The sequence below is a fragment of the Crinia signifera genome, chromosome 6, assembly GCF_055691185.1.
Source record: "Crinia signifera chromosome 6, ASM5569118v1, whole genome shotgun sequence".
Lineage (NCBI taxonomy): Eukaryota > Metazoa > Chordata > Amphibia > Anura > Myobatrachidae > Crinia > Crinia signifera.
In genome coordinates, this window is record NC_139222.1 from 56,097,768 (window position 1) to 56,121,183 (window position 23,416).

A 23,416-nucleotide genomic window follows, 5' to 3' on the forward strand; every position below is an offset into this window, starting at 1 on the left:
AGGTCTTTTTACATTACCAACACATGATTTTTTTCAGTAAGCCAATACAGTTAGGAAACTTTTTTATTAGCTTACCTGGTGATAGAAGTAGAAGAGGGCAAAAAAGTGCCTGTATCTCACCTACAGCCATACCAAATTGGATAGGCCCAATCTCGTCTGATCTTGGAAGCTAAGCAGTGTTGGGCCTGGTTAGTACTTGGGTGGGAGACCACATGGGAACACCAGGTGCTGTAGGTTTTTTCACATTTCTGGCAAATTGTTTTTATTCTCTAGCTATTTAAATTGGAAACTTTTTCTTTTTATTGCCAGTACAGACATTTGGAAGAGGTCAAACAGACACAATAGCCATCACCTAAAGACTTACCACACTGTTTAGGCCCAATTCCAACTGCTTTTGGCAGCTAAACAGTGTTGAGCCTGTTTAGTAGTTTAATTTAAGACCCCCTGCTAATATCATGTCCTGTAGGTCTTTTTACATTACCAACACATGATTTTTTTTAAGTAAGCCAATACAGTTAGGAAACTTTTTTATTAGCTTACCTGGTGATAGAAGTAGAAGAGGGCAAAAAAGTGCCTGTATCTCACCTACAGCCATACCACATTGGATAGGCCCAATTTCGTCTGATCTTGGAAGCTAAGCAGTGTTGGGCCTGGTTAGTACTTGGGTGGGAGACCACCTGGGAACACCAGGTGCTGTAGGTTTTTTCACATTACTGGCAAATTGTTTTTATTCTCTAGCTATTTAAATTGGAAACTTTTTCTTTTTATTGCCAGCACAGACATTTGGAAGAGGTCAAACAGACACAATAGCCATCACCTAAAGACTTACCACACTGTTTAGGCTCAATTCCAACTGCTTTTGGCAGCTAAACATTGTTGAGCCTCTTTTGTAGTTTAATTTAAGACCCCCTGCTAATATCATGTCCTGTAGGTCTTTTTACATTACCAACACATGATTTTTTTCAGTAAGCCAATACAGTTAGGAAACTTTTTTATTAGCTTACCTGGTGATAGAAGTAGAAGAGGGCAAAAAAGTGCTTTTAACTCACCTATAGCCATACCACATTGGATAGGCCCAATCTCGTGTGATCTTGGAAGCTAAGCAGTGTTGGGCCTGGTTAGTACTTGGGTGTGAGACCACATGGGAACACCAGGTGCTGTAGGTTTTTTCACATTACTGGCAAATTGTTTTTATTCTCTAGCTATTTAAATTGGAAACTTTTTCTTTTTATTGCCAGCACAGACATTTGGAAGAGGTCAAACAGACACAATAGCCATCACCTAAAGACTTACCACACTGTTTAGGCCCAATTCCAACTGCTTTTGGCAGCTAAACAGTGTTGAGCCTCTTTAGTAGTTTAATTTAAGACCCCCTGCTAATATCATGTCCTGTAGGTCTTTTTACATTACCAACACATGATTTTTTTCAGTAAGCCAATACAGTTAGGAAACTTTTGTATTAGCTTACCTGGTGACAGAAGTAGAAGAGGGCAAAAAAGTGAATTTAACTCACCTACAGCCATACCACATTGGATAGGCTCAATCTCGTCTGATCTTGGAAGCTAAGCAGTGTTGGGCCAGGTTAGTACTTGGGTGGGAGACCACATGGGAACACCAGGTGCTGTAGGTTTTTTCACATTACTGGCACATTGTTTTTATTCTCTAGCTATTTATATTGGAAACTTTTTCATTTTATTGCCAGCACAGACATTTGGAAGAGGTCAAACAGACACAATAGCCATCACCTAAAGACTTACCACAATGTTTAGGCTCAATTCCAACTGCTTTTGGCAGCTAAACAGTGTTGAGCCTCTTTTGTAGTTTAATTTAAGACCCCCTGCTAATATCATGTCCTGTAGGTCTTTTTACATTACCAACACATGATTTTTTTCAGTAAGCCAATACAGTTAGGAAACTTTTGTATTAGCTTACCTGGTAATAGAAGTAGAAGAGGGCAAAAAAGTGGATTTAACTCACCTACAGCCATACCACATTGGATAGGCCCAATCTCGTCTGATTCTTGGAAGCTAAGCAGTGTTGGGCCTGGTTAGTACTTGGGTGGGAGACCACATGGGAACACCAGGTGCTGTAGGTTTTTTCACATTACTGGCAAATTGTTTTTATTCTCTAGCTATTTAAATTGGAAACTTTTTCTTTTTATTGCCAGCACAGACATTTGGAAGAGGTCAAACAGACACAATAGCCATCACCTAAAGACTTACCACACTGTTTAGGCCCAATTCCAACTGCTTTTGGCAGCTAAACAGTGTTGAGCCTCTTTAGTAGTTTAATTTAAGACCCCCTGCTAATATCATGTCCTGTAGGTCTTTTTACATTACCAACACATGATTTTTTTCAGTAAGCCAATACAGTTAGGAAACTTTTTTATTAGCTTACCTGGTGATAGAAGTAGAAGAGGGCAAAAAAGTGCCTGTATCTCACCTACAGCCATACCACATTGGATAGGCCCAATCTCGTCTGATCTTGGAAGCTAAGCAGTGTTGGGCCTGGTTAGTACTTGGGTGGGAGACCACATGGGAACACCAGGTGCTGTAGGTTTTTTCACATTACAGGCAAATTGTTTTTATTCTCTAGCTATTTAAATTGGAAACTTTTTTCTTTTTATTGCCAGTACAGACATTTGGAAGAGGTCAAACAGACACAATAGCCATCACATAAAGACTTACCACACTGTTTAGGCCCAATTCCAACTGCTTTTGGCAGCTAAACAGTGTTGAGCCTCTTTAGTAGTTTAATTTAAGACCCCCTGCTAATATCATGTCCTGTAGGTCTTTTTACATTACCAACACATGATTTTTTTCAGTAAGCCAATACAGTTAGGAAACTTTTTTATTAGCTTACCTGGTGATAGAAGTAGAAGAGGGCAAAAAAGTGCCTGTATTTCACCTACAGCCATACCACATTGGATAGGCCCAATCTCGTCTGTTCTTGGAAGCTAAGCAGTATTGGGCCTGGTTAGTAATTGGGTGGGAGACCACATGGGAACGCCAGGTGCTGTAGGTTTTTTCACATTACAGGCAAATTGTTTTTATTCTCTAGCTATTTAAATTGGAAACTTTTTCTTTTTATTGCCAGTACAGACATTTGGAAGAGGTCAAACAGACACAATAGCCATCACCTAAAGACTTACCACACTGTTTAGGCCCAATTCCAACTGCTTTTGGCAGCTAAACAGTGTTGAGCCTCTTTAGTAGTTTAATTTAAGACGCCCTGCTAATATCATGTCCTGTAGGTCTTTTTACATAACCAACACATGATTTTTTTCAGTAAGCCAATACAGTTAGGAAACTTTTGTATTAGCTTACCTGGTGATAGAAGTAGAAGAGGGCAAAAAAGTGGCTTTAACTCACCTACAGCCATACCACATTGGATAGGCTCAATCTCGTCTGATCTTGGAAGCTAAGCAGTGTTGGGCCTGGTTAGTACTTGGGTGGGAGACCACATGGGAACACCAGGTGCTGTAGGTTTTTTCACATTACTGGCAAATTGTTTTTATTCTCTAGCTATTTATATTGGAAACTTTTTCATTTTATTGCCAGCACAGACATTTGGAAGAGGTCAAACAGACACAATAGCCATCACCTAAAGACTTACCACACTGTTTAGGCTCAATTCCAACTGCTTTTGGCAGCTAAACAGTGTTGAGCCTCTTTTGTAGTTTAATTTAAGACCCCCTGCTAATATCATGTCCTGTAGGTCTTTTTACATTACCAACACATGATTTTTTTCAGTAAGCCAATACAGTTAGGAAACTTTTGTATTAGCTTACCTGGTAATAGAAGTAGAAGAGGGCAAAAAAGTGGATTTAACTCACCTACAGCCATACCACATTGGATAGGCCCAATCTCGTCTGATCTTGGAAGCTAAGCAGTGTTGGGCCTGGTTAGTACTTGGGTGGGAGACCACATGGGAACACCAGGTGCTGTAGGTTTTTTCACATTACTGGCAAATTGTTTTTATTCTCTAGCTATTTAAATTGGAAACTTTTTCTTTTTATTGCCAGCACAGACATTTGGAAGAGGTCAAACAGACACAATAGCCATCACCTAAAGACTTACCACACTGTTTAGGCCCAATTCCAACTGCTTTTGGCAGCTAAACAGTGTTGAGCCTCTTTAGTAGTTTAATTTAAGACCCCCTGCTAATATCATGTCCTGTAGGTCTTTTTACATTACCAACACATGATTTTTTTCAGTAAGCCAATACAGTTAGGAAACTTTTTTATTAGCTTACCTGGTGATAGAAGTAGAAGAGGGCAAAAAAGTGCCTGTATCTCACCTACAGCCATACCACATTGGATAGGCCCAATCTCGTCTGATCTTGGAAGCTAAGCAGTGTTGGGCCTGGTTAGTACTTGGGTGGGAGACCACATGGGAACACCAGGTGCTGTAGGTTTTTTCACATTACAGGCAAATTGTTTTTATTCTCTAGCTATTTAAATTGGAAACTTTTTTCTTTTTATTGCCAGTACAGACATTTGGAAGAGGTCAAACAGACACAATAGCCATCACATAAAGACTTACCACACTGTTTAGGCCCAATTCCAACTGCTTTTGGCAGCTAAACAGTGTTGAGCCTCTTTAGTAGTTTAATTTAAGACCCCCTGCTAATATCATGTCCTGTAGGTCTTTTTACATTACCAACACATGATTTTTTTCAGTAAGCCAATACAGTTAGGAAACTTTTTTATTAGCTTACCTGGTGATAGAAGTAGAAGAGGGCAAAAAAGTGCCTGTATTTCACATACAGCCATACCACATTGGATAGGCCCAATCTCGTCTGTTCTTGGAAGCTAAGCAGTGTTGGGCCTGGTTAGTAATTGGGTGGGAGACCACATGGGAACACCAGGTGCTGTAGGTTTTTTCACATTACAGGCAAATTGTTTTTATTCTCTAGCTATTTATATTGGAAACTTTTTCTTTTTATTGCCAGCACAGACATTTGGAAGAGGTCAAACAGACACAATAGCCATCACCTAAAGACTTACCACACTGTTTGGGCTCAATTCCAACTGCTTTTGGCAGCTAAACAGTGTTGAGCCTCTTTTGTAGTTTAATTTAAGACCCCCTGCTAATATCATGTCCTGTAGGTCTTTTTACATTACCAACACATGATTTTTTTCAGTAAGCCAATACAGTTAGGAAAATTTTTTATTAGCTTACCTGGTGATAGAAGTAGAAGAGGGCAAAAAGTGCTTGTATTTCACCTACAGCCATACCACATTGCATAGGCCCAATCTCGTCTGTTCTTGGAAGCTAAGCAGTGTTGGGCCTGGTTAGTAATTGGGTGGGAGACCACATGGGAACACCAGGTGCTGTAGGTTTTTTCACATTACAGGCAAATTGTTTTTATTCTCTAGCTATTTATATTGGAAACTTTTTCTTTTTATTGCCAGCACAGACATTTGGAAGAGGTCAAACAGACACAATAGCCATCACCTATAGACTTACCACACTGTTTAGGCTCAATTCCAACTGCTTTTGGCAGCTAAACAGTGTTGAGCCTCTTTTGTAGTTTAATTTAATACCCCCTGCTAATATCATGTCCTGTAGGTCTTTTTACATTACCAACACATGATTTTTTTCAGTAAGCCAATACAGTTAGGAAACTTTTGTATTAGCTTACCTGGTGATAGAAGTAGAAGAGGGCAAAAAAGTGCCTGTATCTCAACTACAGCCATACCACATTGGATAGGCCCAATCTCGTCTGATCTTGGAAGCTAAGCAGTGTTGGGCCTGGTTAGTACTTGGGTGGGAGACCACATGGGAACACCAGATGCTGTAGGTTTTTTCACATTACAGGCAAATTGTTTTTATTCTCTAGCTATTTAAATTGGAAACTTTTTATTTTTATTGCCAGTACAGACATTTGGAAGAGGTCAAACAGACACAATAGCCATCACCTAAAGACTTACCACACTGTTTAGGCCCAATTCCAACTGCTTTTGGCAGCTAAACAGTGTTGGGCCTCTTTAGTAGTTTAATTTAAGACTCCCTGCTAATATCATGTCCTGTAGGTCTTTTTACATTACCAACACATGATTTTTTTCAGTAAGCCAATACAGTTAGGAAACTTTTTTATTAGCTTACCTGGTGATAGAAGTAGAAGAGGGCAAAAAAGTGCCTGTATCTCACCTACAGCCATAGCACATTGGATAGGCCCAATCTCGTCTGATCTTGGAAGCTAAGCAGTGTTGGGCCTTGTTAGTACTTGGGTGGGAGACCACATGGGAACACCAGGTGCTGTAGGTTTTTTCACATTACAGGCAAATTGTTTTTATTCTCTATCTATTTAAATTGGAAACTTTTTCTTTTTATTGCCAGTACAGACATTTGGAAGAGGTCAAACAGACACAATAGCCATCACCTAAAGACTTACCACACTGTTTAGGCCCAATTCCAACTGCTTTTGGCAGCTAAACAGTGTTGAGCCTGTTTAGTAGTTTAATTTAAGACCCCCTGCTAATATCATGTCCTGTAGGTCTTTTTACATTACCAACACATGATTTTTTTCAGTAAGCCAATACAGTTAGGAAACTTTTGTATTAGCTTACCTGGTGATAGAAATAGAAGAGGGCAAAAAAGTGCTTTTAACTCACCTACAGCCATACCACATTGGATAGGCCCAATCTCGTCTGATCTTGGAAGTTAAGCAGTGTTGGGCCTGGTTAGTACTTGGGTGGGAGACCACATGGGAACACCAGGTGCTGTAGGTTTTTTCACATTACTGGCAAATTGTTTTTATTCTCTAGCTATTTAAATTGGAAACTTTTTCTTTTTATTGCCAATACAGACATTTGGAAGAGGTCAAACAGACACAATAGCCATCACCTAAAGACCTACCACACTGTTTAGGCTCAATTCCAACTGCTTTTGGCAGCTAAACATTGTTGAGCCTCTTTTGTAGTTTAATTTAAGACCCCCTGCTAATATCATGTCCTGTAGGTCTTTTTACATTACCAACACATGATTTTTTTCAGTAAGCCAATACAGTTAGGAAACTTTTGTATTAGCTTACCTGGTAATAGAAGTAGAAGAGGGCAAAAAAGTGCCTGTATCTCACCTACAGCCATACCACATTGGATAGGCCCAATCTCGTCTGATCTTGGAAGTTGAGCAGTGTTGGGCCTGGTTAGTACTTGGGTGGGAGACCACATGGGAACACCAGGTGCTGTAGGTTTTTTCACATTACTGGCAAATTGTTTTTATTCTCTAGCTATTTAAATTGGAAACTTTTTCTTTTTATTGCCAATACAGACATTTGGAAGAGGTCAAACAGACATAATAGCCATCACCTAAAGACTTACCACACTGTTTAGGCCCAATTCCAACTGCTTTTGGCAGCTAAACAGTGTTGAGCCTGTTTTGTAGTTTAATTTAAGACCCCCTGCTAATATCATGTCCTGTAGGTCTTTTTACATTACCAACACATGATTTTTTTCAGTAAGCCAATACAGTTAGGAAACTTTTTTATTAGCTTACCTTGTGATAGAAGTAGAAGAGGGCAAAAAAGTGCCTGTATCTCACCTACAGCCATACCACATTGGATAGGCCCAATCTCGTCTGATCTTGGAAGCTAAGCAGTGTTGGGTCTAGTTAGTACTTGGGTGGGAGACCACATGGGAACACCAGGTGCTGTAGGTTTTTTCACATTACAGGCAAATTGTTTTTATTCTCTAGCTATTTAAATTGGAAACTTTTTCTTTTTATTGCCAGCACAGACATTTGGAAGAGGTCAAACAGACACAATAGCCATCACCTAAAGACTTACCACACTGTTTAGGCTCAATTCCAACTGCTTTTTTCAGCTAAACAGTGTTGAGCCTCTTTTGTAGTTTAATTTAAGACCCCCCTGCTAATATCATGTCCTGTAGGTCTTTTTACATTACCAACACATGATTTTTTTCAGTAAGACAATACAGTTAGAAAACTTTTGTATTAGCTTACCTGGTGATAGAAGTAGAAGAGGGCAAACAAGTGCTTTTAACTCACCTACAGCCATACCACATTGGATAGGCCTGATCTTGGAAGCTAAGCAGTGTTGGTCCTGGTTAGTACTTGGGTGGGAGACCACATGGGAACACCAGGTGCTGTAGGTTTTTTCACATTACTGGCAAATTGTTTTTATTCTCTAGCTATTTAAATTGGAAACTTTTTCTTTTTATTGCCAGTACAGACATTTGGAAGAGGTCAAACAGACACAATAGCCATCACCTAAAGACTTACCACACTGTTTAGGCCCAATTCCAACTGCTTTTGGCAGCTAAACAGTGTTGAGCCTCTTTAGTAGTTTAATTTAAGACCCCCTGCTAATATCATGTCCTGTAGGTCTTTTTACATTACCAACACATTATTTTTTTCAGTAAGCCAATACAGTTAGGAAACTTTTTTATTAGCTTACCTTGTGATAGAAGTAGAAGAGGGCAAAAAAGTGCCTGTATCTCACCCACAGCCATACCACATTGGATGGGCCCAATCTCGTCTGATCTTGGAAGCTAAGCAGTGTTGGGCCTGGTTAGTACTTGGGTGGGAGACCACATGGGAACACCAGGTGCTGTAGGTTTTTTCACATTACAGGCAAATTGTTTTTATTCTCTAGCTATTTAAATTGGAAACTTTTTCTTTTTATTGCCAGTACAGACATTTGGAAGAGGTCAAACAGACACAATAGCCATCACCTAAAGACTTACCACACTGTTTAGGCCCAATTCCAACTGCTTTTGGCAGCTAAACAGTGTTGAGCCTGTTTAGTAGTTTAATTTAAGACCCCCTGCTAATATCATGTCCTGTAGGTCTTTTTACATTACCAACACATGATTTTTTTTAAGTAAGCCAATACAGTTAGGAAACTTTTTTATTAGCTTACCTGGTGATAGAAGTAGAAGAGGGCAAAAAAGTGCCTGTATCTCACCTACAGCCATACCACATTGGATAGGCCCAATTTCTTCTGATCTTGGAAGCTAAGCAGTGTTGGGCCTGGTTAGTACTTGGGTGGGAGACCACCTGGGAACACCAGGTGCTGTAGGTTTTTTCACATTACTGGCAAATTGTTTTTATTCTCTAGCTATTTAAATTGGAAACTTTTTCTTTTTATTGCCAGCAAAGACATTTGGAAGAGGTCAAACAGACACAATAGCCATCACCTAAAGACTTACCACACTGTTTAGGCTCAATTCCAACTGCTTTTGGCAGCTAAACATTGTTGAGCCTCTTTTGTAGTTTAATTTAAGACCCCCTGCTAATATCATGTCCTGTAGGTCTTTTTACATTACCAACACATGATTTTTTTCAGTAAGCCAATACAGTTAGGAAACTTTTGTATTAGCTTACCTGGTGATAGAAATAGAAGAGGGCAAAAAAGTGCTTTTAACTCACCTACAGCCATACCACATTGGATAGGCCCAATCTCGTGTGATCTTGGAAGCTAAGCAGTGTTGGGCCTGGTTAGTACTTGGGTGGGAGACCACATGGGAACACCAGGTGCTGTAGGTTTTTTCACATTACTGGCAAATTGTTTTTATTCTCTAGCTATTTAAATTGGAAACTTTTTCTTTTTATTGCCAGTACAGACATTTGGAAGAGGTCAAACAGGCACAATAGCCATCACCTAAAGACTTACCACACTGTTTAGGCCCAATTCCAACTGCTTTTGGCAGCTAAACAGTGTTGAGCCTCTTTAGTAGTTTAATTTAAGAACCCCTGCTAATATCATGTCCTGTAGGTCTTTTTACATTACCAACACATGATTTTTTTCAGTAAGCCAATACAGTTAGGAAACTTTTTTATTAGCTTACCTGGTGATAGAAGTAGAAGAGGGCAAAAAAGTGCCTGTATCTCACTTACAGCCATACCACATTGGATAGGCCCAATCTCGTCTGATCTTGGAAGCTAAGCAGTGTTGGGCCTGGTTAGTACTTGGGTGGGAGACCACATGGGAACACCAGGTGCTGTAGGTTTTTTCACATTACAGGCAAATTGTTTTTATTCTCTAGCTATTTAAATTGGAAACTTTTTCTTTTTATTGCCAGTACAGACATTTGGAAGAGGTCAAACAGACACAATAGCCATCACCTAAAGACTTACCACACTGTTTAGGCCCAATTCCAACTGCTTTTGGCAGCTAAACAGTGTTGAGCCTCTTTAGTAGTTTAATTTAAGACGCCCTGCTAATATCATGTCCTGTAGGTCTTTTTACATTACCAACACATGATTTTTTTCAGTAAGCCAATACAGTTAGGAAACTTTTGTATTAGCTTACCTGGTGATAGAAGTAGAAGAGGGCAAAAAAGTGAATTTAACTCACCTACAGCCATACCACATTGGATAGGCTCAATCTCGTCTGATCTTGGAAGCTAAGCAGTGTTGGGCCTGGTTAGTACTTGGGTGGGAGACCACATGGGAACACCAGGTGCTGTAGGTTTTTTCACATTACTGGCAAATTGTTTTTATTCTTTAGCTATTTAAATTGGAAACTTTTTCTTTTTCTTTTTATTGCCAGCACAGACATTTGGAAGAGGTCAAACAGACACAATAGCCATCACCTAAAGACTTACCACACTGTTTAGGCCCAATTCCAACTGCTTTTGGCAGCTAAACAGTGTTGAGCCTCTTTAGTAGTTTAATTTGAGACCCCCTGCTAATATCATGTCCTGTAGGTCTTTTTACATTACCAACACATGATTTTTTTCAGTAAGCCAATACAGTTAGGAAACTTTTTTATTAGCTTACCTGGTGATAGAAGTAGAAGAGGGCAAAAAAGTGCCTGTATCTCACCTACAGCCATACCACATTGTATAGGCCCAATCTCGTCTGATTTTGGAAGCTAAGCAGTGTTGGGCCTGGTTAGTACTTGGCTGGGAGACCACCTGGGAACACCAGGTGCTGTAGGTTTTTTCACATTACTGGCAAGTTGTTTTTATTCTCTAGCTATTTATATTGGAAACTATTTCATTTTATTGCCAGCACAGACATTTGTAAGAGGTCAAACAGACACACTAGCCATCAACTAAAGACTTACCACACTGTTTAGGCTCAATTCCAACTGCTTTTGGCAGCTTAACAGTGTTGAGCCTCTTTTGTAGTTTAATTTAAGACCCCCTGCTAATATCATGTCCTGTTGGTCTTTTTACATTACCAACACATGATTTTTTTCAGTAAGCCAATACAGTTAGGAAACTTTTGTATTAGCTTACCTGGTGATAGAAGTAGAAGAGGGCAAAAAAGTGCCTGTATCTCACCTACAGCCATACCACATTGGATAGGGCCAATCTCGTCTGATCTTGGAAGCTAAGCAGTGTTGGGCCTGGTTAGTACTTGGGTGGGAGACCACATGGGAACACCAGGTGCTGTAGGTTTTTTCACATTACTGGCAAATTGTTTTTATTCTCTAGCTATTTAAATTGGAAACTTTTTCTTTTTATTGCCAGTACAGACATTTGGAAGAGGTCAAACAGACACAATAGCCATCACCTAAAGACTTACCACACTGTTTAGGCCCAATTCCAACTGCTTTTGGCAGCTAAACAGTGTTGAGCCTCTTTAGTAGTTTAATTTAAGACCCCCTGCTAATATCATGTCCTGTAGGTCTTTTTACATTACCAACACATGATTTTTTTCAGTAAGCCAATACAGTTAGGAAACTTTTTTATTAGCTTACCTGGTGATAGAAGTAGAAGAGGGCAAAAAAGTGCCTGTATCTCACCTACAGCCATACCACATTGGATAGGCCCAATTTCGTCTGATTTTGGAAGCTAAGCAGTGTTGGGCCTGGTTAGTACTTGGGTGGGAGACCACCTGGGAACACCAGGTGCTGTAGGTTTTTTCACATTACTGGCAAATTGTTTTTATTCTCTAGCTATTTAAATTGGAAACTTTTTCTTTTTATTGCCAGCACAGACATTTGGAAGAGGTCAAACAGACACAATAGCCATCACCTAAAGACTTACCACACTGTTTAGGCCCAATTCCAACTGCTTTTGGCAGCTAAACAGTGTTGAGCCTCTTTTGTAGTTTAATTTAAGACCCCCTGCTAATATCATGTCCTGTAGGTCTTTTTACATTACCAACACATGATTTTTTTCAGTAAGCCAATACAGTTAGGAAACTTTTGTATTAGCTTACCTGGTAATAGAAGTAGAAGAGGGCAAAAAAGTGCCTGTATCTCACCTACAGCCATACCACATTGGATAGGCCCAATCTCGTCTGATCTTGGAAGTTAAGCAGTGTTGGGCCTGGTTAGTACTTGGGTGGGAGACCACATGGGAACACCAGGTGCTGTAGGTTTTTTCACATTACTGGCAAATTGTTTTTATTCTCTAGCTATTTAAATTGGAAACTTTTTCTTTTTATTGCCAATACAGACATTTGGAAGAGGTCAAACAGACATAATAGCCATCACCTAAAGACTTACCACACTGTTTAGGCCCAATTCCAACTGCTTTTGGCAGCTAAACAGTGTTGAGCCTCTTTTGTAGTTTAATTTAAGACCCCCTGCTAATATCATGTCCTGTAGGTCTTTTTACATTACCAACACATGATTTTTTTCAGTAAGCCAATACAGTTAGGAAACTTTTTTATTAGCTTACCTTGTGATAGAAGTAGAAGAGGGCAAAAAAGTGCCTGTATCTCACGTACAGCCATACCACATTGGATAGGCCCAATCTCGTCTGATCTTGGAAGCTAAGCAGTGTTGGGCCTAGTTAGTACTTGGGTGGGAGACCACATGGGAACACCAGGTGCTGTAGGTTTTTTCACATTACAGGCAAATTGTTTTTATTCTCTAGCTATTTAAATTGGAAACTTTTTCTTTTTATTGCCAGCACAGACATTTGGAAGAGGTCAAACAGACACAATAGCCATCACCTAAAGACTTACCACACTGTTTAGGCTCAATTCCAACTGCTTTTTTCAGCTAAACAGTGTTGAGCCTCTTTTGTAGTTTAATTTAAGACCCCCTGCTAATATCATGTCCTGTAGGTCTTTTTACATTACCAACACATGATTTTTTTCAGTAAGCCAATACAGTTAGGAAACTTTTGTATTAGCTTACCTGGTGATAGAAGTAGAAGAGGGCAAACAAGTGCTTTTAACTCACCTACAGCCATACCACATTGGATAGGCCTGATCTTGGAAGCTAAGCAGTGTTGGTCCTGGTTAGTACTTGGGTGGGAGACCACATGGGACCACATGGGAACACCAGGTGCTGTAGGTTTTTTCACATTACTGGCAAATTGTTTTTATTCTCTAGCTATTTAAATTGGAAACTTTTTCTTTTTATTGCCAGTACAGAAATTTGGAAGAGGTCAAACAGACACAATAGCCATCACCTAAAGACTTACCACACTGTTTAGGCCCAATTCCAACTGCTTTTGGCAGCTAAACAGTGTTGAGCCTCTTTAGTAGTTTAATTTAAGACCCCCTGCTAATATCATGTCCTGTAGGTCTTTTTACATTACCAACACATGATTTTTTTCAGTAAGCCAATACAGTTAGGAAACTTTTTTATTAGCTTACCTTGTGATAGAAGTAGAAGAGGGCAAAAAAGTGCCTGTATCTCACCTACAGTCATACCACATTGGATGGACCCAATCTCGTCTGATCTTGGAAGCTATGCAGTGTTGGGCCTGGTTAGTACTTGGGTGGGAGACCACATGGGAACACCAGGTGCTGTAGGTTTTTTCACATTACAGGCAAATTGTTTTTATTCTCTAGCTATTTAAATTGGAAACTTTTTCTTTTTATTGCCAGTACAGACATTTGGAAGAGGTCAAACAGACACAATAGCCATCACCTAAAGACTTACCACACTGTTTAGGCCCAATTCCAACTGCTTTTGGCAGCTAAACAGTGTTGAGCCTGTTTAGTAGTTTAATTTAAGACCCCCTGCTAATATCATGTCCTGTAGGTCTTTTTACATTACCAACACATGATTTTTTTTAAGTAAGCCAATACAGTTAGGAAACTTTTTTATTAGCTTACCTGGTGATAGAAGTAGAAGAGGGCAAAAAAGTGCCTGTATCTCACCTACAGCCATACCACATTGGATAGGCCCAATTTCGTCTGATCTTGGAAGCTAAGCAGTGTTGGGCCTGGTTAGTACTTGGGTGGGAGACCACCTGGGAACACCAGGTGCTGTAGGTTTTTTCACATTACTGGCAAATTGTTTTTATTCTCTAGCTATTTAAATTGGAAACTTTTTCTTTTTATTGCCAGCACAGACATTTGGAAGAGGTCAAACAGACACAATAGCCATCACCTAAAGACTTACCACACTGTTTAGGCCCAATTCCAACTGCTTTTGGCAGCTAAACAGTGTTGAGCCTCTTTTGTAGTTTAATTTAAGACCCCCTGCTAATATCATGTCCTGTAGGTCTTTTTACATTACCAACACATGATTTTTTTCAGTAAGCCAATACAGTTAGGAAACTTTTGTATTAGCTTACCTGGTAATAGAAGTAGAAGAGGGCAAAAAAGTGCCTGTATCTCACCTACAGCCATACCACATTGGATAGGCCCAATCTCGTCTGATCTTGGAAGTTAAGCAGTGTTGGGCCTGGTTAGTACTTGGGTGGGAGACCACATGGGAACACCAGGTGCTGTAGGTTTTTTCACATTACTGGCAAATTGTTTTTATTCTCTAGCTATTTAAATTGGAAACTTTTTCTTTTTATTGCCAGCACAGACATTTGGAAGAGGTCAAACAGACACAATAGCCATCACCTAAAGACTTACCACACTGTTTAGGCCCAATTCCAACTGCTTTTGGCAGCTAAACAGTGTTGAGCCTCTTTTGTAGTTTAATTTAAGACCCCCTGCTAATATCATGTCCTGTAGGTCTTTTTACATTACCAACACATGATTTTTTTCAGTAAGCCAATACAGTTAGGAAACTTTTGTATTAGCTTACCTGGTAATAGAAGTAGAAGAGGGCAAAAAAGTGCCTGTATCTCACCTACAGCCATACCACATTGGATAGGCCCAATCTCGTCTGATCTTGGAAGTTAAGCAGTGTTGGGCCTGGTTAGTACTTGGGTGGGAGACCACATGGGAACACCAGGTGCTGTAGGTTTTTTCACATTACTGGCAAATTGTTTTTATTCTCTAGCTATTTAAATTGGAAACTTTTTCTTTTTATTGCCAATACAGACATTTGGAAGAGGTCAAACAGACATAATAGCCATCACCTAAAGACTTACCACACTGTTTAGGCCCAATTCCAACTGCTTTTGGCAGCTAAACAGTGTTGAGCCTCTTTTGTAGTTTAATTTAAGACCCACTGCTAATATCATGTCCTGTAGGTCTTTTTACATTACCAACACATGATTTTTTTCAGTAAGCCAATACAGTTAGGAAACTTTTTTATTAGCTTACCTTGTGATAGAAGTAGAAGAGGGCAAAAAAGTGCCTGTATCTCACGTACAGCCATACCACATTGGATAGGCCCAATCTCGTCTGATCTTGGAAGCTAAGCAGTGTTGGGCCTAGTTAGTACTTGGGTGGGAGACCACATGGGAACACCAGGTGCTGTAGGTTTTTTCACATTACAGGCAAATTGTTTTTATTCTCTAGCTATTTAAATTGGAAACTTTTTCTTTTTATTGCCAGCACAGACATTTGGAAGAGGTCAAACAGACACAATAGCCATCACCTAAAGACTTACCACACTGTTTAGGCTCAATTCCAACTGCTTTTTTCAGCTAAACAGTGTTGAGCCTCTTTTGTAGTTTAATTTAAGACCCCCTGCTAATATCATGTCCTGTAGGTCTTTTTACATTACCAACACATGATTTTTTTCAGTAAGCCAATACAGTTAGGAAACTTTTGTATTAGCTTACCTGGTGATAGAAGTAGAAGAGGGCAAACAAGTGCTTTTAACTCACCTACAGCCATACCACATTGGATAGGCCTGATCTTGGAAGCTAAGCAGTGTTGGTCCTGGTTAGTACTTGGGTGGGAGACCACATGGGAACACCAGGTGCTGTAGGTTTTTTCACATTACTGGCAAATTGTTTTTATTCTCTAGCTATTTAAATTGGAAACTTTTTCTTTTTATTGCCAGTACAGAAATTTGGAAGAGGTCAAACAGACACAATAGCCATCACCTAAAGACTTACCACACTGTTTAGGCCCAATTCCAACTGCTTTTGGCAGCTAAACAGTGTTGAGCCTCTTTAGTAGTTTAATTTAAGACCCCCTGCTAATATCATGTCCTGTAGGTCTTTTTACATTACCAACACATGATTTTTTTCAGTAAGCCAATACAGTTAGGAAACTTTTTTATTAGCTTACCTTGTGATAGAAGTAGAAGAGGGCAAAAAAGTGCCTGTATCTCACCTACAGTCATACCACATTGGATGGGCCCAATCTCGTCTGATCTTGGAAGCTAAGCAGTGTTGGGCCTGGTTAGTACTTGGGTGGGAGACCACATGGGAACACCAGGTGCTGTAGGTTTTTTCACATTACAGGCAAATTGTTTTTATTCTCTAGCTATTTAAATTGGAAACTTTTTCTTTTTATTGCCAGTACAGACATTTGGAAGAGGTCAAACAGACACAATAGCCATCACCTAAAGACTTACCACACTGTTTAGGCCCAATTCCAACTGCTTTTGGCAGCTAAACAGTGTTGAGCCTGTTTAGTAGTTTAATTTAAGACCCCCTGCTAATATCATGTCCTGTAGGTCTTTTTACATTACCAACACATGATTTTTTTTAAGTAAGCCAATACAGTTAGGAAACTTTTTTATTAGCTTACCTGGTGATAGAAGTAGAAGAGGGCAAAAAAGTGCCTGTATCTCACCTACAGCCATACCACATTGGATAGGCCCAATTTCGTCTGATCTTGGAAGCTAAGCTGTGTTGGGCCTGGTTAGTACTTGGGTGGGAGACCACCTGGGAACACCAGGTGCTGTAGGTTTTTTCACATTACTGGCAAATTGTTTTTATTCTCTAGCTATTTAAATTGGAAACTTTTTCTTTTTATTGCCAGCACAGACATTTGGAAGAGGTCAAACAGACACAATAGCCATCACCTAAAGACTTACCACACTGTTTAGGCTCAATTCCAACTGCTTTTGGCAGCTAAACATTGTTGAGCCTCTTTTGTAGTTTAATTTAAGACCCCCTGCTAATATCATGTCCTGTAGGTCTTTTTACATTACCAACACATGATTTTTTTCAGTAAGCCAATACAGTTAGGAAACTTTTGTATTAGCTTACCTGGTGATAGAAATAGAAGAGGGCAAAAAAGTGCTTTTAACTCACCTACAGCCATACCACATTGGATAGGCCCAATCTCGTCTGATCTTGGAAGTTAAGCAGTGTTGGGCCTGGTTAGTACTTGGGTGGGAGACCACATGGGAACACCAGGTGCTGTAGGTTTTTTCACATTACTGGCAAATTGTTTTTATTCTCTAGCTATTTAAATTGGAAACTTTTTCTTTTTATTGACAATACAGACATTTGGAAGAGGTCAAACAGACATAATAGCCATCACCTAAAGACTTACCACACTGTTTAGGCCCAATTCCAACTGCTTTTGGCAGCTAAACAGTGTTGAGCCTCTTTTGTAGTTTAATTTAAGACCCCCTGCTAATATCATGTCCTGTAGGTCTTTTTACATTACCAACACATGATTTTTTTCAGTAAGCCAATACAGTTAGGAAACTTTTTTATTAGCTTACCTTGTGATAGAAGTAGAAGAGGGCAAAAAAGTGCCTGTATCTCACCTACAGCCATACCACATTGGATAGGCCCAATCTCGTCTGATCTTGGAAGCTAAGCAGTGTTGGGCCTAGTTAGTACTTGGGTGGGAGACCACATGGGAACACCAGGTGCTGTAGGTTTTTTCACATTACAGGCAAATTGTTTTTATTCTCTAGCTATTTAAATTGGAAACTTTTTCTTTTTATTGCCAGCACAGACATTTGGAAGCGGTCAAACAGACACAATAGCCATCACCTAAAGACTTACCACACTGTTTAGGCTCAATTCCAACTGCTTTTTTCAGCTAAACAGTGTTGAGCCTCTTTTGTAGTTTAATTTAAGACCCCCTGCTAATATCATGTCCTGTAGGTCTTTTTACATTACCAACACATGATTTTTTTCAGTAAGCCAATACAGTTAGGAAACTTTTGTATTAGCTTACCTGGTGATAGAAGTAGAAGAGGGCAAACAAGTGCTTTTAACTCACCTACAGCCATACCACATTGGATAGGCCTGATCTTGGAAGCTAAGCAGTGTTGGTCCTGGTTAGTACTTGGGTGGGAGACCACATGGGAACACCAGGTGCTGTAGGTTTTTTCACATTACTGGAAAATTGTTTTTATTCTCTAGCTATTTAAATTGGAAACTTTTTCTTTTTATTGCCAGTACAGACATTTGGAAGAGGTCAAACAGACACAATAGCCATCACCTAAAGACTTACCACACTGTTTAGGCCCAATTCCAACTGCTTTTGGCAGCTAAACAGTGTTGAGCCTCTTTAGTAGTTTAATTTAAGACCCCCTGCTAATATCATGTCCTGTAGGTCTTTTTACATTACCAACACATGATTTTTTTCAGTAAGCCAATACAGTTAGGAAACTTTTTTATTAGCTTACCTTGTGATAGAAGTAGAAGAGGGCAAAAAAGTGCCTGTATCTCACCTACAGCCATACCACATTGGATAGGCCCCATCTCGTCTGATCTTGGAAGCTAAGCAGTGTTGGGCCTGGTTAGTACTTGGGTGGGAGACCACATGGGAACACCAGGTGCTGTAGGTTTTTTCACATTACAGGCAAATTGTTTTTATTCTCTAGCTATTTAAATTGGAAACTTTTTCTTTTTATTGCCAGTACAGACATTTGGAAGAGGTCAAACAGACACAATAGCCATCACCTAAAGACTTACCACACTGTTTAGGCCCAATTCCAACTGCTTTTGGCAGCTAAACAGTGTTGAGCCTGTTTAGTAGTTTAATTTAAGACCCCCTGCTAATATCATGTCCTGTAGGTCTTTTTACATTACCAACACATGATTTTTTTTAAGTAAGCCAATACAGTTAGGAAACTTTTTTATTAGCTTACCTGGTGATAGAAGTAGAAGAGGGCAAAAAAGTGCCTGTATCTCACCTACAGCCATACCACATTGGATAGGCCCAATTTCTTCTGATCTTGGAAGCTAAGCAGTGTTGGGCCTGGTTAGTACTTGGGTGGGAGACCACATGGGAACACCAGGTGCTGTAGGTTTTTTCACATTACTGGCAAATTGTTTTTATTCTCTAGCTATTTAAATTGGAAACTTTTTCTTTTTATTGCCAGCACAGACATTTGGAAGAGGTCAAACAGACACAATAGCCATCACCTAAAGACTTACCACACTGTTTAGGCTCAATTCCAACTGCTTTTGGCAGCTAAACATTGTTGAGCCTCTTTTGTAGTTTAATTTAAGACCCCCTGCTAATATCATGTCCTGTAGGTCTTTTTACATTACCAACACATGATTTTTTTCAGTAAGCCAATACAGTTAGGAAACTTTTGTATTAGCTTACCTGGTGATAGAAATAGAAGAGGGCAAAAAAGTGCTTTTAACTCACCTACAGCCATACCACATTGGATAGGCCCAATCTCGTGTGATCTTGGAAGCTAAGCAGTGTTGGGCCTGGTTAGTACTTGGGTGGGAGACCACATGGGAACACCAGGTGCTGTAGGTTTTTTCACATTACTGGCAAATTGTTTTTATTCTCTAGCTATTTAAATTGGAAACTTTTTCTTTTTATTGCCAGTACAGACATTTGGAAGAGGTCAAACAGGCACAATAGCCATCACCTAAAGACTTACCACACTGTTTAGGCCCAATTCCAACTGCTTTTGGCAGCTAAACAGTGTTGAGCCTCTTTAGTAGTTTAATTTAAGAACCCCTGCTAATATCATGTCCTGTAGGTCTTTTTACATTACCAACACATGATTTTTTTCAGTAAGCCAATACAGTTAGGAAACTTTTTTATTAGCTTACCTTGTGATAGAAGTAGAAGAGGGCAAAAAAGTGCCTGTATCTCACCTACAGCCATACCACATTGGATGGGCCCAATCTCGTCTGATCTTGGAAGCTAAGCAGTGTTGGGCCTGGTTAGTACTTGGGTGGGAGACCACATGGGAACACCAGGTGCTGTAGGTTTTTTCACATTACAGGCAAATTGTTTTTATTCTCTAGCTATTTAAATTGGAAACTTTTTCTTTTTATTGCCAGTACAGACATTTGGAAGAGGTCAAACAGACACAATAGCCATCACCTAAAGACTTACCACACTGTTTAGGCCCAATTCCAACTGCTTTTGGCAGCTAAACAGTGTTGAGCCTGTTTAGTAGTTTAATTTAAGACCCCCTGCTAATATCATGTCCTGTAGGTCTTTTTACATTACCAACACATGATTTTTTTTAAGTAAGCCAATACAGTTAGGAAACTTTTTTATTAGCTTACCTGGTGATAGAAGTAGAAGAGGGCAAAAAAGTGCCTGTATCTCACCTACAGCCATACCACATTGGATAGGCCCAATTTCTTCTGATCTTGGAAGCTAAGCAGTGTTGGGCTTGGTTAGTACTTGGGTGGGAGACCACCTGGGAACACCAGGTGCTGTAGGTTTTTTCACATTACTGGCAAATTGTTTTTATTCTCTAGCTATTTAAATTGGAAACTTTTTCTTTTTATTGCCAGCACAGACATTTGGAAGAGGTCAAACAGACACAATAGCCATCACCTAAAGACTTACCACACTGTTTAGGCTCAATTCCAACTGCTTTTGGCAGCTAAACATTGTTGAGCCTCTTTTGTAGTTTAATTTAAGACCCCCTGCTAATATCATGTCCTGTAGGTCTTTTTACATTACCAACACATGATTTTTTTCAGTAAGCCAATACAGTTAGGAAACTTTTGTATTAGCTTACCTGGTGATAGAAATAGAAGAGGGCAAAAAAGTGCTTTTAACTCACCTACAGCCATGCCACATTGGATAGGCCCAATCTCGTCTGATCTTGGAAGTTAAGCAGTGTTGGGCCTGGTTAGTACTTGGGTGGGAGACCACATGGGAACACCAGGTGCTGTAGGTTTTTTCACATTACTGGCAAATTGTTTTTATTCTCTAGCTATTTAAATTGGAAACTTTTTCTTTTTATTGCCAATACAGACATTTGGAAGAGGTCAAACAGACATAATAGCCATCACCTAAAGACTTACCACACTGTTTAGGCCCAATTCCAACTGCTTTTGGCAGCTAAACAGTGTTGAGCCTCTTTTGTAGTTTAATTTAAGACCCCCTGCTAATATCATGTCCTGTAGGTCTTTTTACATTACCAACACATGATTTTTTTCAGTAAGCCAATACAGTTAGGAAACTTTTTTATTAGCTTACCTTGTGATAGAAGTAGAAGAGGGCAAAAAAGTGCCTGTATCTCACCTACAGCCATACCACATTGGATAGGCCCAATCTCGTCTGATCTTGGAAGCTAAGCAGTGTTGGGCCTAGTTAGTACTTGGGTGGGAGACCACATGGGAACACCAGGTGCTGTAGGTTTTTTCACATTACAGGCAAATTGTTTTTATTCTCTAGCTATTTAAATTGGAAACTTTTTCTTTTTATTGCCAGCACAGACATTTGGAAGAGGTCAAACAGACACAATAGCCATCACCTAAAGACTTACCACACTGTTTAGGCTCAATTCCAACTGCTTTTTTCAGCTAAACAGTGTTGAGCCTCTTTTGTAGTTTAATTTAAGACCCCCTGCTAATATCATGTCCTGTAGGTCTTTTTACATTACCAACACATGATTTTTTTCAGTAAGCCAATACAGTTAGGAAACTTTTGTATTAGCTTACCTGGTGATAGAAGTAGAAGAGGGCAAACAAGTGCTTTTAACTCACCTACAGCCATACCACATTGGATAGGCCTGATCTTGGAAGCTAAGCAGTGTTGGTCCTGGTTAGTACTTGGGTGGGAGACCACATGGGAACACCAGGTGCTGTAGGTTTTTTCACATTACTGGCAAATTGTTTTTATTCTCTAGCTATTTAAATTGGAAACTTTTTCTTTTTATTGCCAGTACAGACATTTGGAAGAGGTCAAACAGACACAATAGCCATCACCTAAAGACTTACCACACTGTTTAGGCCCAATTCCAACTGCTTTTGGCAGCTAAACAGTGTTGAGCCTCTTTAGTAGTTTAATTTAAGACCCCCTGCTAATATCATGTCCTGTAGGTCTTTTTACATTACCAACACATGATTTTTTTCAGTAAGCCAATACAGTTAGGAAACTTTTTTATTAGCTTACCTTGTGATAGAAGTAGAAGAGGGCAAAAAAGTGCCTGTATCTCACCTACAGCCATACCACATTGGATAGGCCCAATCTCGTCTGATCTTGGAAGCTAAGCAGTGTTGGGCCTGGTTAGTACTTGGGTGGGAGACCACATGGGAACACCAGGTGCTGTAGGTTTTTTCACATTACAGGCAAATTGTTTTTATTCTCTAGCTATTTAAATTGGAAACTTTTTCTTTTTATTGCCAGTACAGACATTTGGAAGAGGTCAAACAGACACAATAGCCATCACCTAAAGACTTACCACACTGTTTAGGCCCAATTCCAACTGCTTTTGGCAGCTAAACAGTGTTGAGCCTGTTTAGTAGTTTAATTTAAGACCCCCTGCTAATATCATGTCCTGTAGGTCTTTTTACATTACCAACACATGATTTTTTTTAAGTAAGCCAATACAGTTAGGAAACTTTTTTATTAGCTTACCTGGTGATAGAAGTAGAAGAGGGCAAAAAAGTGCCTGTATCTCACCTACAGCCATACCACATTGGATAGGCCCAATTTCTTCTGATCTTGGAAGCTAAGCAGTGTTGGGCCTGGTTAGTACTTGGGTGGGAGACCACCTGGGAACACCAGGTGCTGTAGGTTTTTTCACATTACTGGCAAATTGTTTTTATTCTCTAGCTATTTAAATTGGAAACTTTTTCTTTTTATTGCCAGCACAGACATTTGGAAGAGGTCAAACAGACACAATAGCCATCACCTAAAGACTTACCACACTGTTTAGGCTCAATTCCAACTGCTTTTGGCAGCTAAACATTGTTGAGCCTCTTTTGTAGTTTAATTTAAGACCCCCTGCTAATATCATGTCCTGTAGGTCTTTTTACATTACCAACACATGATTTTTTTCAGTAAGCCAATACAGTTAGGAAACTTTTGTATTAGCTTACCTGGTGATAGAAATAGAAGAGGGCAAAAAAGTGCTTTTAACTCACCTACAGCCATACCACATTGGATAGGCCCAATCTCGTGTGATCTTGGAAGCTAAGCAGTGTTGGGCCTGGTTAGTACTTGGGTGGGAGACCACATGGGAACACCAGGTGCTGTAGGTTTTT

At 39.6% G+C, this 23,416-nt stretch overlaps 41 non-coding genes and 9 pseudogenes across 41 annotated transcripts; all 50 read left to right on the top strand.

Annotated features, from left to right (window-relative positions):
• The first annotated feature begins 118 nt into the window (after positions 1–118).
• Positions 119–237, top strand: LOC146016044 (5S ribosomal RNA). Its single transcript, XR_014448947.1, has one exon. It is a non-coding gene; the product is annotated as a 5S ribosomal RNA (ribosomal RNA).
• Positions 238–583: 346 nt separating this feature from the next.
• On the top strand, positions 584–702 carry LOC146014644 (5S ribosomal RNA). The gene has a single exon (XR_014447591.1). It is a non-coding gene; the product is annotated as a 5S ribosomal RNA (ribosomal RNA).
• Positions 703–1,047: 345 nt separating this feature from the next.
• On the top strand, positions 1,048–1,166 carry LOC146010818 (5S ribosomal RNA; annotated as a pseudogene).
• A 345-nt stretch (positions 1,167–1,511) lies between these two features.
• On the top strand, positions 1,512–1,630 carry LOC146014350 (5S ribosomal RNA). Its single transcript, XR_014447297.1, has one exon. It is a non-coding gene; the product is annotated as a 5S ribosomal RNA (ribosomal RNA).
• Positions 1,631–1,975: 345 nt separating this feature from the next.
• Positions 1,976–2,095, top strand: LOC146016980 (5S ribosomal RNA). The gene has a single exon (XR_014449857.1). It is a non-coding gene; the product is annotated as a 5S ribosomal RNA (ribosomal RNA).
• A 345-nt stretch (positions 2,096–2,440) lies between these two features.
• LOC146011917 (5S ribosomal RNA) lies at positions 2,441–2,559 on the top strand. Its single transcript, XR_014445097.1, has one exon. It is a non-coding gene; the product is annotated as a 5S ribosomal RNA (ribosomal RNA).
• A 346-nt stretch (positions 2,560–2,905) lies between these two features.
• Positions 2,906–3,024, top strand: LOC146011315 (5S ribosomal RNA; annotated as a pseudogene).
• A 345-nt stretch (positions 3,025–3,369) lies between these two features.
• Positions 3,370–3,488, top strand: LOC146014670 (5S ribosomal RNA). Its single transcript, XR_014447617.1, has one exon. It is a non-coding gene; the product is annotated as a 5S ribosomal RNA (ribosomal RNA).
• Positions 3,489–3,833: 345 nt separating this feature from the next.
• On the top strand, positions 3,834–3,952 carry LOC146011918 (5S ribosomal RNA). Its single transcript, XR_014445098.1, has one exon. It is a non-coding gene; the product is annotated as a 5S ribosomal RNA (ribosomal RNA).
• A 345-nt stretch (positions 3,953–4,297) lies between these two features.
• LOC146011919 (5S ribosomal RNA) lies at positions 4,298–4,416 on the top strand. Its single transcript, XR_014445099.1, has one exon. It is a non-coding gene; the product is annotated as a 5S ribosomal RNA (ribosomal RNA).
• A 346-nt stretch (positions 4,417–4,762) lies between these two features.
• On the top strand, positions 4,763–4,881 carry LOC146011119 (5S ribosomal RNA; annotated as a pseudogene).
• Positions 4,882–5,225: 344 nt separating this feature from the next.
• LOC146010784 (5S ribosomal RNA) lies at positions 5,226–5,344 on the top strand (annotated as a pseudogene).
• A 345-nt stretch (positions 5,345–5,689) lies between these two features.
• Positions 5,690–5,808, top strand: LOC146017639 (5S ribosomal RNA). The gene has a single exon (XR_014450505.1). It is a non-coding gene; the product is annotated as a 5S ribosomal RNA (ribosomal RNA).
• A 345-nt stretch (positions 5,809–6,153) lies between these two features.
• Positions 6,154–6,272, top strand: LOC146010939 (5S ribosomal RNA; annotated as a pseudogene).
• Positions 6,273–6,617: 345 nt separating this feature from the next.
• LOC146017245 (5S ribosomal RNA) lies at positions 6,618–6,736 on the top strand. The gene has a single exon (XR_014450117.1). It is a non-coding gene; the product is annotated as a 5S ribosomal RNA (ribosomal RNA).
• A 345-nt stretch (positions 6,737–7,081) lies between these two features.
• On the top strand, positions 7,082–7,200 carry LOC146015567 (5S ribosomal RNA). Its single transcript, XR_014448485.1, has one exon. It is a non-coding gene; the product is annotated as a 5S ribosomal RNA (ribosomal RNA).
• Positions 7,201–7,545: 345 nt separating this feature from the next.
• Positions 7,546–7,664, top strand: LOC146017379 (5S ribosomal RNA). The gene has a single exon (XR_014450254.1). It is a non-coding gene; the product is annotated as a 5S ribosomal RNA (ribosomal RNA).
• Positions 7,665–8,010: 346 nt separating this feature from the next.
• Positions 8,011–8,119, top strand: LOC146011596 (5S ribosomal RNA; annotated as a pseudogene).
• A 345-nt stretch (positions 8,120–8,464) lies between these two features.
• LOC146015156 (5S ribosomal RNA) lies at positions 8,465–8,583 on the top strand. The gene has a single exon (XR_014448085.1). It is a non-coding gene; the product is annotated as a 5S ribosomal RNA (ribosomal RNA).
• Positions 8,584–8,929: 346 nt separating this feature from the next.
• Positions 8,930–9,048, top strand: LOC146015765 (5S ribosomal RNA). Its single transcript, XR_014448676.1, has one exon. It is a non-coding gene; the product is annotated as a 5S ribosomal RNA (ribosomal RNA).
• A 345-nt stretch (positions 9,049–9,393) lies between these two features.
• LOC146015038 (5S ribosomal RNA) lies at positions 9,394–9,512 on the top strand. The gene has a single exon (XR_014447971.1). It is a non-coding gene; the product is annotated as a 5S ribosomal RNA (ribosomal RNA).
• Positions 9,513–9,857: 345 nt separating this feature from the next.
• Positions 9,858–9,976, top strand: LOC146014361 (5S ribosomal RNA). The gene has a single exon (XR_014447311.1). It is a non-coding gene; the product is annotated as a 5S ribosomal RNA (ribosomal RNA).
• A 345-nt stretch (positions 9,977–10,321) lies between these two features.
• LOC146014671 (5S ribosomal RNA) lies at positions 10,322–10,440 on the top strand. Its single transcript, XR_014447618.1, has one exon. It is a non-coding gene; the product is annotated as a 5S ribosomal RNA (ribosomal RNA).
• Positions 10,441–10,791: 351 nt separating this feature from the next.
• On the top strand, positions 10,792–10,910 carry LOC146016543 (5S ribosomal RNA). The gene has a single exon (XR_014449432.1). It is a non-coding gene; the product is annotated as a 5S ribosomal RNA (ribosomal RNA).
• A 345-nt stretch (positions 10,911–11,255) lies between these two features.
• LOC146016236 (5S ribosomal RNA) lies at positions 11,256–11,374 on the top strand. The gene has a single exon (XR_014449133.1). It is a non-coding gene; the product is annotated as a 5S ribosomal RNA (ribosomal RNA).
• A 345-nt stretch (positions 11,375–11,719) lies between these two features.
• LOC146016754 (5S ribosomal RNA) lies at positions 11,720–11,838 on the top strand. The gene has a single exon (XR_014449634.1). It is a non-coding gene; the product is annotated as a 5S ribosomal RNA (ribosomal RNA).
• Positions 11,839–12,183: 345 nt separating this feature from the next.
• LOC146017360 (5S ribosomal RNA) lies at positions 12,184–12,302 on the top strand. The gene has a single exon (XR_014450235.1). It is a non-coding gene; the product is annotated as a 5S ribosomal RNA (ribosomal RNA).
• A 345-nt stretch (positions 12,303–12,647) lies between these two features.
• Positions 12,648–12,766, top strand: LOC146010245 (5S ribosomal RNA). Its single transcript, XR_014444761.1, has one exon. It is a non-coding gene; the product is annotated as a 5S ribosomal RNA (ribosomal RNA).
• An 809-nt stretch (positions 12,767–13,575) lies between these two features.
• Positions 13,576–13,694, top strand: LOC146015592 (5S ribosomal RNA). The gene has a single exon (XR_014448509.1). It is a non-coding gene; the product is annotated as a 5S ribosomal RNA (ribosomal RNA).
• Positions 13,695–14,040: 346 nt separating this feature from the next.
• Positions 14,041–14,159, top strand: LOC146014645 (5S ribosomal RNA). Its single transcript, XR_014447592.1, has one exon. It is a non-coding gene; the product is annotated as a 5S ribosomal RNA (ribosomal RNA).
• Positions 14,160–14,504: 345 nt separating this feature from the next.
• LOC146017477 (5S ribosomal RNA) lies at positions 14,505–14,623 on the top strand. The gene has a single exon (XR_014450346.1). It is a non-coding gene; the product is annotated as a 5S ribosomal RNA (ribosomal RNA).
• Positions 14,624–14,968: 345 nt separating this feature from the next.
• LOC146017591 (5S ribosomal RNA) lies at positions 14,969–15,087 on the top strand. Its single transcript, XR_014450458.1, has one exon. It is a non-coding gene; the product is annotated as a 5S ribosomal RNA (ribosomal RNA).
• A 345-nt stretch (positions 15,088–15,432) lies between these two features.
• LOC146010247 (5S ribosomal RNA) lies at positions 15,433–15,551 on the top strand. The gene has a single exon (XR_014444763.1). It is a non-coding gene; the product is annotated as a 5S ribosomal RNA (ribosomal RNA).
• Positions 15,552–15,896: 345 nt separating this feature from the next.
• On the top strand, positions 15,897–16,005 carry LOC146011597 (5S ribosomal RNA; annotated as a pseudogene).
• A 345-nt stretch (positions 16,006–16,350) lies between these two features.
• LOC146013994 (5S ribosomal RNA) lies at positions 16,351–16,469 on the top strand. Its single transcript, XR_014446954.1, has one exon. It is a non-coding gene; the product is annotated as a 5S ribosomal RNA (ribosomal RNA).
• Positions 16,470–16,815: 346 nt separating this feature from the next.
• LOC146016603 (5S ribosomal RNA) lies at positions 16,816–16,934 on the top strand. Its single transcript, XR_014449489.1, has one exon. It is a non-coding gene; the product is annotated as a 5S ribosomal RNA (ribosomal RNA).
• A 345-nt stretch (positions 16,935–17,279) lies between these two features.
• Positions 17,280–17,398, top strand: LOC146010297 (5S ribosomal RNA). The gene has a single exon (XR_014444812.1). It is a non-coding gene; the product is annotated as a 5S ribosomal RNA (ribosomal RNA).
• A 345-nt stretch (positions 17,399–17,743) lies between these two features.
• LOC146015827 (5S ribosomal RNA) lies at positions 17,744–17,862 on the top strand. The gene has a single exon (XR_014448736.1). It is a non-coding gene; the product is annotated as a 5S ribosomal RNA (ribosomal RNA).
• Positions 17,863–18,207: 345 nt separating this feature from the next.
• On the top strand, positions 18,208–18,316 carry LOC146011598 (5S ribosomal RNA; annotated as a pseudogene).
• A 345-nt stretch (positions 18,317–18,661) lies between these two features.
• On the top strand, positions 18,662–18,780 carry LOC146016455 (5S ribosomal RNA). The gene has a single exon (XR_014449348.1). It is a non-coding gene; the product is annotated as a 5S ribosomal RNA (ribosomal RNA).
• A 346-nt stretch (positions 18,781–19,126) lies between these two features.
• LOC146016222 (5S ribosomal RNA) lies at positions 19,127–19,245 on the top strand. The gene has a single exon (XR_014449119.1). It is a non-coding gene; the product is annotated as a 5S ribosomal RNA (ribosomal RNA).
• A 345-nt stretch (positions 19,246–19,590) lies between these two features.
• On the top strand, positions 19,591–19,709 carry LOC146015039 (5S ribosomal RNA). Its single transcript, XR_014447972.1, has one exon. It is a non-coding gene; the product is annotated as a 5S ribosomal RNA (ribosomal RNA).
• A 345-nt stretch (positions 19,710–20,054) lies between these two features.
• Positions 20,055–20,173, top strand: LOC146013486 (5S ribosomal RNA). The gene has a single exon (XR_014446461.1). It is a non-coding gene; the product is annotated as a 5S ribosomal RNA (ribosomal RNA).
• A 346-nt stretch (positions 20,174–20,519) lies between these two features.
• On the top strand, positions 20,520–20,638 carry LOC146016879 (5S ribosomal RNA). The gene has a single exon (XR_014449760.1). It is a non-coding gene; the product is annotated as a 5S ribosomal RNA (ribosomal RNA).
• Positions 20,639–20,983: 345 nt separating this feature from the next.
• On the top strand, positions 20,984–21,102 carry LOC146014126 (5S ribosomal RNA). The gene has a single exon (XR_014447081.1). It is a non-coding gene; the product is annotated as a 5S ribosomal RNA (ribosomal RNA).
• Positions 21,103–21,447: 345 nt separating this feature from the next.
• Positions 21,448–21,566, top strand: LOC146015828 (5S ribosomal RNA). The gene has a single exon (XR_014448737.1). It is a non-coding gene; the product is annotated as a 5S ribosomal RNA (ribosomal RNA).
• A 345-nt stretch (positions 21,567–21,911) lies between these two features.
• LOC146011599 (5S ribosomal RNA) lies at positions 21,912–22,020 on the top strand (annotated as a pseudogene).
• Positions 22,021–22,365: 345 nt separating this feature from the next.
• LOC146011920 (5S ribosomal RNA) lies at positions 22,366–22,484 on the top strand. Its single transcript, XR_014445100.1, has one exon. It is a non-coding gene; the product is annotated as a 5S ribosomal RNA (ribosomal RNA).
• A 346-nt stretch (positions 22,485–22,830) lies between these two features.
• LOC146015766 (5S ribosomal RNA) lies at positions 22,831–22,949 on the top strand. The gene has a single exon (XR_014448677.1). It is a non-coding gene; the product is annotated as a 5S ribosomal RNA (ribosomal RNA).
• A 345-nt stretch (positions 22,950–23,294) lies between these two features.
• On the top strand, positions 23,295–23,413 carry LOC146015040 (5S ribosomal RNA). Its single transcript, XR_014447973.1, has one exon. It is a non-coding gene; the product is annotated as a 5S ribosomal RNA (ribosomal RNA).
• The last annotated feature ends 3 nt before the right edge of the window (positions 23,414–23,416 follow it).